Below are 7,320 nucleotides of genomic sequence, written 5' to 3'. Positions count from 1 at the left end.
TAAACCTCAGTTGATGTGCTAGTGATAACTAAAAGGTTTATTCTTGATTCATTCCTGAAACTATTCAAGAGCATTTAGACTCCTATTGACCTCTTGACATATAAGATTCTATGTCAAGGAACATTTCTCGATAAACAAATATTCAAGAGTTAGTGTGAGTTATTATCAAGAAAAACACTTCATATAATTGGTCTTAGTTGGCCTTTGTTTTATCCAAAACATCACAACTACCAATTTCAAATGTGCAAGATTAAGAAAACATTTCTACTCCACATTTTTCATGAGGCGTTTATAAACCTTCATAGAATACATTACTCAAGGTACAACATGAAGTAACTAGAGTATGATGCTAAACTCGATTTTGGAACGAAGTATGACTCATCTTCTTGATTTAACCATTTCAACAATACATGATTCCTCTTCTTAGTCATGTAAATGAACTAAGGTATCCTTAGAGGATCAATTGTGACATGGTCCCATAATCATTAGGATGATCATAAAACACGATACTAAAGTACTCTCTTTTCCTTCCATATTAAAGAAACTTTTATCTTTTTGCCCAATAAATTCTTTTTATTCGTTCTGCTATGCTTTGAAACTTTTAAAGGTATCAAAATTATACTTAATCTTATAAGCATAACCATATTTACTGAACTACCAGTAAATCATGACGAATAGACTTATCGTCCTTTATGGTGGATCAGACCGGTTCACATCAATGTGTACTAGATCCTTTCACTACTAGAAAATAGCCCTTTAATGACGCGCAAACAATGACACTCGCTGATAGATAACACACATTGGTGTGTGCCCTAAAAATAATGTCAATTTTGCAAAATTGGAAGGATAGTGGACACGCATTTATGCGTGCCCTAAAATTAGTGTAAGAAAAGAAAAAAAATGCGGAGGGCGCCTTTCATAAAGTGTGCGTCCTCTAAATGTGTCGCTTTATATTTTTTTACCTACGTTTTTAAAGGGGGAAAATGAAATCGTCTAAAATTCTAAAATTTTGAAAAACCCCGCTTCTACCCTCTCTCCACAGTATCTCCCTTTTCATTCACTCCTTCCTTCTCTCTGTAAACCCTAAGCCATCGCCACTGCCACCGCCATTGAACCTTAAAAACTCAATCCACACTAGAATCCTACAATAGAACCCTAATAATCCTTTTGAATAAACACATCCTTTTGAATCGGCTCGTCTTCCTTTACCTCTGCAATCACACACTCTCTCTCTCTCTCTCTACAAGCCCTAAGCTGCCACCATCAACATCGAACCCGATAAGCTTTAAGAGTTTGGAGTGCATCTACAAACCTAAGCACCAACTTCCGCCATCTCAAGATACCGGTTCAAAATCGGAACGCCATGTCGTAGTCCACGATGTCATCATCATCTCCACAAACCGCCATCAATGGCTGAGAAAAAGAATACAACTGGGTGTAGAACGAAATCAAAGTCGAAGCTCGCCATCAACCTAAGCACGCACGTCCGCCTTCTCCTCCAACCCATCTCTCCTCTCTGCCACCGTCGCTGACCTACGCGCCGCCCTTCAAGGAGACCCATTTGATCCTACTCCTTCTTGGTTCACTCCCAAAAGGTACATTCTTCATGTGTCTTCTCTCACAAATAAATTGTTTCTTCTTTCTGTCTTCATTTTGACGTCCCTGCAACTTCAAGGCTTCAATCAGGTTTTATTATCTTCTCCCTGCAACTTGCAGTTGTCATATCAGATAGTTGACTCTTTAATCTGGCTTTGAATTCGAGACATGATAAATGATGTTAGGAAGAAAAAGTAGAATATGCGACCTGTCACATATTTTAGTGGTTCTCAAGGCTCTGAGACTGATATTCCACATAGATACATATGGAGTCCTCATCTTGTTCCTAAACCAAAAGGTAAATTTTCCCTATATTAACTATTTACTAGACTTTATTATATGAGATGGATTAATCAAATCATAATATTCATAGATTGGGGACCTAAAATTTATGTGGTTGGATTTTGTTTCCTTGATCTCGCATCAAACTACAAACCCCCTGAAGAACTTGTACGCTGGCTTGAAGCTGTCCCAAAGCCTATCTACATTGGGTTTGGTAGCCTTGTGAGTTTTCTTTATCCATATCATCAGTTCTTTTATGATTTTTATAATTTATATTATATATAAAAAAAGTAATCTAAATATAAATTCAAACAATTTTATTTATCCATTATCAACTAGTTCAAGAGCCTGAGAAAATGACACAGTCAATCGTTAAAGCCCTAGAAATGACTAGACAACAGGGCATCATCAACAAAGGATGGGATGGTATTGGTATCTGTAAGTAATAAGTATATATATATATATATATATATATATATATATATATATATATATATATATATGCTTCGTTTATTTTATCTTTTATATCACAACTTTATTTTTCCCATTTTACCCTTTTGTTGCTTATGGAAGAAATCAAAAATGATGTAGATAAACTTTTTGTCTCTTCAGTAACAAAGCCAAAGGATTTTGTATACTCGTTGGACAACATCCCTCATGACTTGCTTTTCTTGCAATGTGCATCTGTGGTGAGTCATTGCATTTAAAATCTACCATCTTTAACATTTTAAAAAGAAAATTTGAAAACTCATCAAACCCAAGAAGGAAGAAGATTAGTTTATGTTTCATGGCACTTCTTTGCAAGAAGTTTTCCTTTTTTAAAATAAGTATTAATATTTGGTAGTTGGTATAAACAAACTCAAAAGATGAAAATGGTTTCACAAAACACAGTATCAAACAATAAGAAGATGATTTGATATTGATTCGCAAATTTAAAGAACTAACACTACAGTTGGATCAACAGAGGTGGATCGAATCAAATCAAATCTCATTGAAAATGGAACTAAAAGAAAGTTGAAGTGATGGTAAATGATGAAATGATGATCCATTAATCTTATCTGACCTTTTTCTTCTCAAAAAGGCGGCCGACTCGCTGGGTTACCAGACCAACCACCACCGTCCATCGGTAACTGAACGTTTGGCATGTTGAGGGGTAAGTTAAAAAACGGTAAACCTGAAGCTTTTTTGGTACCTCAACAACAGGGATTTCTACATGTCTTAGCAAGGTTTATACTTAACTTTATAGTAAATCAGGGTTTATACCTCAATTATTTGTCATTTTATTGAAAACTTGAAATTAGTAATTAGGTATATTTTATTAGGGTTAGTACTAAGTTATTAATTTTTGTTGATTAGTTTTACTTCCCTCTCAGGTGTGTATTCAATTGTTTGTCAATGTGATGAAAAAACCTGAAATTAGGAATTAGTTTTATCTGATTAGGGTTGCTACTTAGTTATTTCAGATTTCTATTTTTATTTGGGTAAGTTTATCTTATCTAATTTTGTATAAAAACTCATGATAAGGTGTGTATTCTAATATTGTTTAAAAACTGTTTATTAAAGTTTTTAACTTTATGTTTGTTCATGTCAGAGTCATTTAATTGCATTAATTCAATGTCTAAATTGTCCCTTGTTTGTTAACCACTTTGGATTTAGGAATAGACAGTTACAGTTTAAAATCTGTCCAGAAGGTTGGTGATGACTGATGAGAGAGATGAAAATGTAGGATTGTCCAGACAGTTACTCTACCTCTAGTACTTTTTATCATATAATAGTGGAGATTAAACAGGTCCAAGGGCAAAATAGTCATTATAACAAGTCAAAATTGAACCACATGACTGTTTTTGCAGTTTACTGATTAGGGTAAATTTTAAATCCACTGAATTAGGATTAGAGTTGGTAATTAAATATTCGTTAAAATAAATTGGATTTTTCTATTTAAATTAGGATTAGGGTAACTGTTTACTTTGTTTTTTATTTGAAATTCATGAGTACTTAAACTTGATTGCAAGACTTCTTAGTTTTTTATTTGCTTATTTGTTCCAAATTGTTCTTTATTCCAATAAAAAAAGTTACTAAAGAAAACAATCAGTGTAAATAATTACTTGTTTCAACCTTTAACTTATTTAATCAAACCAAGTTATCAAAGAAACCAATCAAATCCAAATAGCTAGCATTTTGCAAAATAATCATATAGACCAAAACCAATAAAGGTCTAAAATTCTCATTTCTTACATGATTTTGTGTTTCTATAGGCAATTAGGCACCCAATCCAAAGATGACAGATGGATTAGGTTTGGAATGCCAAATTTGTGGCTTATGTGTTCAGTTGACTTGTGATCCGATCTGAACCACATTGATTAAGTAGTATGTTTCACTTCTTGCAATTATTTATTCTGATGGTTTTCCATTTATACCATTTATGCCCTGTTAAAAGTTTGAAATTATGTGAAGCCCTTTATGCTGTTGATTATTTATTATTGATAAACTATAGTATATCTAATCTACCACCAGGTCCACTAGAGTAAAAAGGGTTGCCAATTTTGTATATTGGCTACTAAAATTAACCCATGGTCTTATGATCTTTATAACTTGTTACTTGTCAGTATCTCACATAATAAGGGCGATTTTCTGTCAGTTTTTTTGTATCTAGTTTTTATGTGATTTATCAAGTATCAAGGGAAGTATTCTTTATTTTAGTAGTTCATTATTCCCTGTTTCTTATATATTCCTTTTTTCAGCTGAAAAATGCAGACAAATGGTTGGAGAAACCGGATCATCCCAAAGTGGAAAGTTCAGAATTTTCAACTGTTTAGATGGGGGTTCAGGAACATTAGCATGCATAGTAAAAGAAAGTGTGAAACTTTACACATACAACATCAGAACACTTCATGTTGAAGTTGCAAGAAACAAAGCAATCGAAGCATCACCAGATCTTCCCGACTTGTTTGTGTAATTTTTCAAAATTATGGTTGGTGTTAAGCTGACAGATATTTATTTACTAACTTACATAGGGGAATTGTCCAGCAGTGTCGAGAAAAAGTATAAAGCAATGAAGCATGCTACAGAATGAGAGATATCCCAGAGTGCTGATGTCATCTGTTGCACATGTGTTGGTTCCGGAGATCCTCGGTTGGCAAATTTTAGATTCTGTTGTTGGCTTAATTCAGATTCTAGGACAAAAAGAGTCCTAGGGGTATTTTTGGAATATTTAGTTATTCTAACTTTTATGAGTTATTTTAGAAGTCTAACTGTTTTAGTATATTTTGGAATGTTTTTGTATCAGGTTGTTCTTGTTGGTGCCCATTGTCAGCTCGGTCCGTCCTATGTTCTTTTATATCCAGGTATATGCATGCTTTTCGTTCATATGTATATGTTTTACACTTGTAACAATGTTATATTGACCCCAAGCATCAACATCAGGTTGTTACTGCTTCGGAATTTTTGCATGCCTTCAGTATACTCTCGCGTCAAATAGCAATATATTTTAATAATTTACACCAAAATATGCTACACACTTTACTCTTTTTTACAGCATTGCAGCATTTGATTAACTTTTACTTGTGGTTCGTCTAATATTCTTGTAGATGGGACAATATCTTGCTGATGTAAGCACCTTTCGTGTTGCACATATGTAAATTCCATTTAAAGGTTAATATGGTAAATTAGCATACAAACACACAATTTTAGTTGTGAGCTAATGCTAATTTATGCTTTTAGATGATCATAATCGTTGAATCTTAACAAGGAAATTCTAGTAAATACTACTACAATTGTAAAATAATTTTAGAGTGTCTTGAAAAACTATTGTATTACCAATTACATTATCTTGATTCTCATTTTCAGGTCAAGGTGGGCCCGATGACTGCAAATTTATCCCTCAAGCTCCCCCCGATGGTCCTCTGGTAAACCAGATCCTTTAACCTTTTATTCACAACAATTTCATACACAATTATACAGCAACAAGGAGGCCTTCCTTCGTGAACTTATCAGGCAAGTTTCAAACTTTTGCAAATTTCTATTTTACTTTTAAGCCCTTATATTGATCATCTATTCATCTAACATTTACATAAATCAAAATCTTTCATACTTCCATTTTTTGATATATATTTTTTGTTTTGTTTTGCAGAGGATACTAAAGAGCAAATCTTGTAGAGGATATTTTTTTTTGCAGAGGATACCCCTCACATTTTCCCAAATTACCCCATCCTCTACAATGATTTTTTGTTTCTTTGTATTTTGTGCATCAGGTAATGTTGATGAAAGAAAGGAATATGAAACCACTTGATTCAAATCTTGCAGCATTATCAACAAGATGCAATAAAGACTTGGAGTTGAATTTGGCTAAGTCATTCTTGAGTGAGATGGGCGAATGTACAACTGCTTATCCATATAATTAGCTGCTTGGAGCCTTAGTCATAAATAATTATGAAAGGCAAGATGCAACTTTACTTAGTTGGAATTTGATGTACAGAGTAGATTAGATGCAAATTTAGATATTGTAAAAAATACAATTGTATGACATTAAATTTTCTGCAATTGATTGTATTTTTTGTATATGGTATTTTATTTTTATTATGAGACATTAAATGCAAATTTAATTTAAAATATAACAAATACTTAAATAATATATTTTTTTTAACATTTAAAATTACGATACGCAGAAATGTGTGTCATCTTCATTTATGACATGGCCTTTCTTGACAGGGGTTTTAATGATACGCATTGTGTGTCATTAACATGTGCGTCGTAATGTTATGACGCACGAATGTGTGTCGTCTTCCTTTATGACAGGGCCTTCCTTGATACGCATTGTGTGTCGTAAATGCACGTCGTAATTGCGCGTCGTAAATGAGCGTCGTAAATGTGCGTCGTCTATAGACGACGCGCAAAAGCGTGTCGTCTCTCTTTATGACAGGACCTTCCTTGACGCGCATTTGCACGTCATTTGAGCCTTTTACGACGCGCAATGAGCGTCGTAAAAGGCTGTTTTTCTAGTAGTGTTTAGTCATTCACTTGACTCACATATACATGTGAACAAGGAATTAGTTTAAATTTCCCAAAGATCAAGACTCTCATGAATCACACAATAAGTTGTATGATTCCAAGTTTCTGTCCAATTGAAACTTGGGTGATGAGAATCATTCCTTACTTGATAAATTGTGACACTACCACAAATAATATAACTAAGAATCAAATCCATTTTCAATATTGCTAATAATAGAAATATATAAACACCAATTTTTCACAAACGCCATTGCAAGGATAACATAAAATTAGACAAAATCAAAATTCTTCTTTATTTATATAATGTGGAAAAGGTTGTCCTTACAATGCAAATTCATATGAAAAATAAATTTCTAAATATTCCTAAGCAATCTATCATAACTCCTAGGCAGCAGCTCAAAAATCTGATCATTGAACCATGCGACCGAAATCCAT

General features: G+C 33.4%; 1 pseudogene; it reads left to right on the top strand.

Annotated features, from left to right (window-relative positions):
- Window positions 1-1,409: 1,409 nt before the first annotated feature.
- LOC145061256 (sterol 3-beta-glucosyltransferase UGT80A2-like) lies at window positions 1,410-6,166 on the top strand (annotated as a pseudogene).
- The last annotated feature ends 1,154 nt before the right edge of the window (window positions 6,167-7,320 follow it).

Source organism: Lactuca serriola, chromosome 1, assembly GCF_051521515.1.
Source record: "Lactuca serriola cultivar US96UC23 chromosome 1, Lser_US96UC23_V15, whole genome shotgun sequence".
In the NCBI taxonomy this organism is placed as follows: Eukaryota; Viridiplantae; Streptophyta; class Magnoliopsida; order Asterales; family Asteraceae; genus Lactuca; species Lactuca serriola.
The sequence above is the reverse complement of the archived record's forward strand: the minus strand, read 5'-3'. Positions and strand labels throughout refer to the sequence as shown.